Source organism: Myotis yumanensis, unplaced genomic scaffold, assembly GCF_028538775.1.
Source record: "Myotis yumanensis isolate MYYU_CA2020_CCGP unplaced genomic scaffold, mMyoYum1.0.hap1 SCAF_12, whole genome shotgun sequence".
In the NCBI taxonomy this organism is placed as follows: domain Eukaryota; kingdom Metazoa; phylum Chordata; class Mammalia; order Chiroptera; family Vespertilionidae; genus Myotis; species Myotis yumanensis.
This window is the reverse complement of record NW_027223763.1, coordinates 22,908,167-22,915,446: the sequence shown is the minus strand read 5'-3', so window position 1 is coordinate 22,915,446 and position 7,280 is coordinate 22,908,167. Positions and strand designations below refer to the sequence as shown.

The 7,280-nt window shown below is 36.3% G+C and overlaps 1 pseudogene; it reads right to left on the bottom strand.

Annotated features, from left to right (window-relative positions):
• Positions 1-3,426: 3,426 nt before the first annotated feature.
• Positions 3,427-4,005, bottom strand: LOC139020461 (large ribosomal subunit protein uL6-like; annotated as a pseudogene).
• Between the last annotated feature and the right edge of the window lie 3,275 nt (positions 4,006-7,280).

Here is a 7,280-nt window from a genome sequence, read left to right as displayed (position 1 = left end):
CTGTTTTAGTGATATTATCCAGGGTTTTGATATTTTTTTTAAATAATGGCATACAAAACTTTGTGTCTTTGTATGTTCCCCTTATGAATAAAAGACTGGAGTAGGGCAGAGAACATAATTCCAATATTATCTGGGGTGACCAGATTGTCTAAGTTTATTTACAGTGCTTAATCTTTCTCTTCCAATGTTTGATAGTTTCTATTATAGAGAAATATGCCTGCTTTGCCATAATCTGAACTCTGACATTGGCCTTGTAGCCAGAGTACTGTAAATCTTTAGGAAAACTTTCACAGAGATCAAGAACATAATGTTGGTTGAAATGAACAAGAAGAAAAAGTTATTTCTTTAACTCATGGCCGAATGGAATTTTCCAGCTATGGTAAGTATGGCTTGAAAAATATATATTTAAAGGATGAGGATTTAAGATAGTTTAGGAAAATACAATAATTTAAATTCAAGAAGGTAATATTTTTTCAAAAGCATTTACATCTATTACACATCATTTCTTTGGTTATATAACTACAGGTAAAAACCTTTTTTTGAGGGTTCTTATTTTCCATCTGTGATGACTTTACAACATTTTGGTAATTTATATTTCCCTTAGCAATGTGAGATTGAATACTTTCCTCCAATACCTCTACTGTTTTTAATTCCTGTTTTCCATATATTTCCACTCAATCAACATATTACTTATTTAAGAAGTTTCCCACCTATCCAAATGAGGATTTTTAGAGCTATCAATACATATTGCATCTATTTCTCAGCCAATATCAGCCATAGAAAATGCACAAAACACTTATAGCAATTGGTGCACACACACAGAATCATATTTATATTATTTATGTATAATGCACACAATATGTATTTCATACATAACTTAACAGAGTAAGTAGCATTATTTACTGCATAGGTATTTTCTTTATAAGTCTTGATTAAGCAGTCACACTTAGCTGCATTCAAAACCAATTATAGCTGTTTCTTCATGTTGATTGTTAGAACATTGTATTGGCCTGTAGAAAGGCATGTGTATTTCATGCATATGGCCCACATTTCTCTTTATACATTAATAACATGTACATAATAGATATAAATCCAATCACATGAATAGCACAAATTCATTAAAATAATCCTTTATTCAGCATACATTCTTTGTCTGTGCTTGTGAACATTTGTTACTGAAAAGCAAAAAGAATTAGGCCTGCAACCTATTTCTTTTCTATTTGGGACACCCAGGAAAGAGAGAAAGGTGAGCTATAAAATCTACCTTAAGCACACTTCAATAGAAATTCTGGAAAACATACTAATAAGGCTTACGAGAAGCAACGACCTTTTCTATGAAATGCTCTTGTTATGCACCTGTCTCCATTTTTGTTACCTATCAAAACTTTGACATCCTTCTGGACTAGGGAAAAGAAAAGCATTAGTATGCATGCTGTAATTGCTCAACCCATGTACTCACTGTACATCTGAGATAGAAAAACTGCACAATGGTGAAAAACATTTTGATCAAAATAAGCAGAAAATTGAAATAGGGGATATCGTGGCAAACAAAATATGTTCATAACTGAATGATGATCTCAGGTAAGAATGCAATCAAATTATTTCCACAGAGCGTCTCAGAGCAAGAGAACAATACTGTTAGCTATCTCTGTCAAATCCAGCATTCAGTCGTGGTAGATGATGGGGAAATTTTCTGGATCTGTTTTCACCAGAAAAGAGGAATTGGACTCTTGACGATTTATGCACTCTGCCCAAAAACTCCACCTAGATTTTTTTTTTTTAAGTGTGGCATAATGCCCCTGATGACTCATCTTATCAGTAGCCACCTTGTATAATTTGATTCACTGTTTATAGTCTATATTTACCATCTCAGTTATTTTTCTGATGACCTGAGAAAAATACTATCAATGAATCCTAAAGGGTGGAGAATGCTGACCGGCAGAGCTTCAATCACTGTGGGTGGCTATTAATCAAGATGATGCATTACAAAAATAGCTGCCTGGGTGTGAGTGAAAGCTGATTGCAGCTGCCTTCCTGGCATGTCAGAAGTTTATTTGCTACTTGGAGTATATGGAATGTGAATGTCAATGGTATGCATTTAAAGAAAGTGCAAATGGAACGTGACAAGCCTCAAGGGAGGTCAGTTTGGATGTGATTATGACATTACCAATAATACCCTCTGGAGATATATAAGGGACATCTATGTGATACCTTGTATCACACACAGGTAAGGGCATAGTAGGGGACTGAATATACCTAAGTGGTAGTTTCCCAGGGCACATAATGCTTTGGGGCGCATTAGTGTCCAAATTGTACAAAACAATAAATATTTGCTAGAAGTCATGTATATTATGGCTTGGTCAGAACTGGCCAGGCAGCCAAATATGTTCTGTGATACTCTTATAAATGAAAGGGCACACACAAGTAAATGCATCCATCAAAATATAAGAGATTCTGTTTCTGCCTGGGATGTAGAAACCTGGAAAGAGCAACACTTCCAAACAACAGAAAAAGCTAGATAATACAAAATCATAACCTTTCATGAACCCAGGAGACAGCGGAAGTAATAGGGAAAATAGTTTAAATCCAGGGGGAAACAAGAGGGAAACACTTGGGTCATCTCTTGCAGAATATGGGAGGATGGTAGGCTGGACACTATACAATTGAGAAAGAAAAATAGGAAAAAAAATATTAGTGAATTACTAAAAGCTGAATCTGGCCTAGTGTACAGTTATAGAACTCATGACCATTAAAGAAACATGTACAGGCAAGCATACTTTGGAGATAATGTGGGTTCAGTTCCAAACCACTGCAATTAAGTGAACACTGGCATACCTCAGAAATATTGCAGGATTGGTTCAGACATCCATAATAAAGCAAGTATTGCAAGAAAGCATGTCGTCATATTTTTGCTGGTGAAAGGTCCTGACTTCAGTTTTTTTTAAATGCACCACCTGTGAAGTGCAGTAAAATAAGGTAAGCCCGTCATTTGGGCCCATAGGTAGGCTCTTCTCCACGGACCTCAACAAGGTATGCAGGAGAAAGATTGGGGGCAAGGTGGAGTGAGTGAATCATCGATCAATAGTCATGGAAGAGGAGAACAACTGCTGTTCAAAAGAAGGATACAAAGCACCATTCAGATGCTTCTCTGCTGCAAAAGCCTTAAAACTACTGGGAAAGGACAGTGAGTCCTGTGAACTGCAGTACATGTTGCATAAAGAGACAGGAAGCAACCATCCTGTGTTCCTATCAGTAGACAACTCCTACCACTGGAGAAATGTAGGATCTCGAAAACACCCAACTAGAGACCCAGGGAGATAATGCTTTGTTTTGTTTTGTTTCATTTAGTTGCACTTTAAAATGTCACAAATAAGTCTGAGGAATCACCCTGCGTCTTACTGTTTCTGTAGCTGGGCAATTTAGATCTTATTTATCAGCCTGCTGTCCTGTTTCTTTTTCAGAAAACTAGATACCATTCCCAGATTTTCTGATATCCTTTTTTTAAACTGTTGAGGCTTGCTGAATCAAACAGCTAAAATTAATACAAGTTTAATGTCATCTCCTTCAAGAATTAACTCATCTTTCTGGGATTCAGATAACTGAAAAAGCACACCTGATCTCATCCAGACACTGCGGATGTATTTTTCACCCAAGAAATTTCTGATTTCAACGAGAGAACCATTCTCCTGAATAATGACCTTGATGTGGAAGTGAGCGTCCACAGACCTCATCTTGTAACAGAGGCCCAGTGTAACACCCTCAATCATGGTCGTTACATGACTGCAGATAGTGTGAATGGTAGCCAGTTCCTTTCTATTTCCCCACCATTTGTCAACCTGGAGCCTCTTCTTTTTCTTTCCAAGGAGACTGAGTTCTACATTGATGTGGTTGAAGTCGGTCTTCAGTGTGCATCTGGGGCCTTTCACAGTAACTATGTGTCCCTTCAGAGTGATGTCCACATTTTTTTGGAATGTCAACAGTCTAATTGCTGAGAATGGTCTTCATCCTCACAGTAGAGGTTGCAAAGAGAAGATGTTTTTAAACCCTGTTTTCCACCACCAGCTTAGCAAATGTGAAGCAACTATGAAAAGCTCAGTTGACCCTGATGGCACTGAGCTGCCAGGAGTTATTGCAGGCAACTGAGATGACAAGTGAGAATGGAAGTAACAGTCAAGCCTTTAAGCACTCACTGTAATATCATAGGCAAGAAGCTAAACTTGAGAGAGCATCCACTCCTCCCTCTTCCGTTTGTACCTGGAATGGCTCACCTGCTGAGAAGGTGAATCAGCACATGTATGGGTGTCATCTCTCTGTAGGTGGGGCCCTGAACAAACAGTGCAGTCGTGTGGACCTGGAGGCTGGAAGAGGACAAGGGAGAAGGGCTAAGAGTGGAAAAGTACTGAGTACTTAGTCAAAATAGAGAAAAGTGTCTTTAAGGTCTCCCCCTCTCCCCAGTAAAGAAGTCTACACAAAGGCATCTGAGGAAGACTTTTGCCAAGTGGCCCAGATAAAGAGGCTTGTGAATGGCCGCCCTTGGGCTAGGAATGCAGATTTGTGTATGCACAGCCAGCTGGCAAGGGGAGCCTGAGTCCTTGGTTGTAACTTCCTTCCAAAACTGCGATGCATTGACTGTGTACCAAGTTTCCTGCAGAGAGGGCAGCTTTCCCCTTAAGCCTGCCAGGTAAAGCCTTTGAAAATGCCTGTGGTTGAACCTGAAAAATCACTGATAGGCTTTTCCCGCCAGAAGCCGAACTCCTCACTAACAAGCAGTAGCAGTCTACCATAGATAGAGGGGCAATAATATGAAGAGAGATCTCTTTCGAGACATATGTACAAAGGACAAACTGAAAGCTGAGTGTGGAAGAAAACATAAGGAAAACCTTCTAGGAACCCAGCCCTTGCCTTAAGTACAAGATAGCACTAGAAAAATTTGAAGATATTGGTACAATAAAGGTAACCACAAAATGCAACTGTAGCTCAGCTCCTGATTAATATGGTTCAGCCCACAAACTAATGGCTTAATAAAAGACAGACATGCCCATTTTCAGACATAATTACTATTTACCATTTTTACGGTGTTGATAATGATGTCTGCCCACTAATAAAAAATATTAAAGATAGATTAAACAGAGCAAGAAAAAAAGTAATCCACTGTTAATAGACAAAGTAATGGACAGAATGAGACTCAGGGATAACCCATATGTTACTATTATCAGACAGGGAATATTAAGTATCCATATATTTTAGAAGCTCTAGAGCAGCGGTTCTCAACCTGTGAGTCGCGACCAGCGGAAAACACATATAGCATATCAGATATTTACATTATGATTCATAACAGTAGCAAAATTATAGTTATGAAGTAGCAACAAAAGTAATGTTATGGTTGGGGGTCACCACAACATGAGGAACTGTATTAAAGGGTCCCGGCATTAGGAAGGTTGAGAACCACTACTCTAGAGAAATAGGAAGACAGTGTGCACTAACAAATGAGGAACCTCAGCATAGAACTATGAGGAAAATTCCATTAGAAATGCTAGAAGTAAAGAGCAAGATAATACAGATGAAGACTGTGTTTGCTTGATGGACTCATTAGTAGACTTGACATAGCCGAATACAGAATTATGGACTTAAACATAAGTCAATAGCAATTACCCATACTGAAACAAAGTGAAAAAGAGAGTAGGGAGAAAAACAGAATAGAGCATCAAAGAGCTATGAGAAAATATCAGACCACTTAATATATGTGACACTGGAGATTCAGGAAGAGAAGAGAGAGATAATGGGATTGAGAGATATTTAAAGAGGTAATGGCAAATAATTTGCAAAACTTATAAATATAGTAAATTATAGAGTTAATGACCCTAGAGAACCCAGGAGGATAAACACTTGAAAACAAACACAAGACAAATTGTAAAAAATGCTAATAAAGCAAAGGACAAAATCTTGAAGGCAACCTGAGAAAATAAGACAGTATGTAGAAATAAGAAAGGTAATAAATATGCCTTTGTATTGTCAAAGTCTGTGCAAATGGGATGACCATAGGGTATTGCAAGAAAAGAAAAGAAGTCTGTCAACCCAGCATGCTATGAACAGTGAAAATACTTTTTTAAACTTGAAGATAAAAATAAGGAATTTTAAATAGAGTGGGAACAACTGAGAAAATGTATTAATAGTGGATCAATGCTACAGGAAATATTTCTTTAAGTATTTCAGGCAGAAGGAGTAATATTTCAGGTAAAACTTCAATCTACACAAAGAAATAAAGTCTGTAAATTATTCAATTATTTTTAATCACTCAAAAAGCAAATATTTTCTTTCTTGGGGTAACAAGTAACTATTTTAGACTTTGTGGACCATTTGGCTTTTGTTGCAATTACTCAGTTCTAATATTCTAGTGTGAAACCAGTCATAGACAATAGATAAACAAATGTACATGTCTCTTTTATAATAAAAAAAAAAACAGGTGGGAAACTAGACTTAGCTTACAAGCCATAGTTTGCCAACTTCTTATCTAAAATAAAACGAGTTTCAATATATTGTGAATTTATAGCATATGTAAAAAAATGTATGACACTATTATCACAGAAGATGGGATAAAATAATTGAAAGTATACTAATAGAAGTTTCTTTAACTATATGTAAAGCAATATATTATGTAAAAAAGATACTGATTCATTAATGCATTTTTTTACCCTGAAAAACACTATTTTTAAACATAGGAAGATATACAAACCTAATAGTGCATGTAACGTAGAATCACAAAACCCAAAATAACCAAAGGGCAGTCAAAAAGAGGAAACAGTAAATAAGAAACAACAAGCAACACCATAAATATTAATATGGATCCATTATCCACATCAGTCAATATATGTCAATAGTTGAAATGCAAGAAATAAAAACAGCGGTAACGATTTTTTTAAAAAAAGCCAGCCCAACTATATGCTGTCTATAAGTCACCCACTTTAATATAAAGACATGCATAGGTTAAATGTCAAAGAATAGATATATTACATACACATTATTCAAAAGCATGCTGGAGTAACTATATTAATACCATACATAAAAAAGATAAACAGAAACATATGTAACAATGGAGTTTCAAAATACATAAGACAAGACCAATGGGAATAAAAAAAACACATAGCAATTCCATGATTATTTGGAGATTTCAAAACTTCTCTATAGCAAAGTAGACAAAATCCATAACAAATAGTAAACATGAACAGTACAATCAAATACTCAAGCTAATAAAAATTTATAGAACATTCTATGTGCATTTT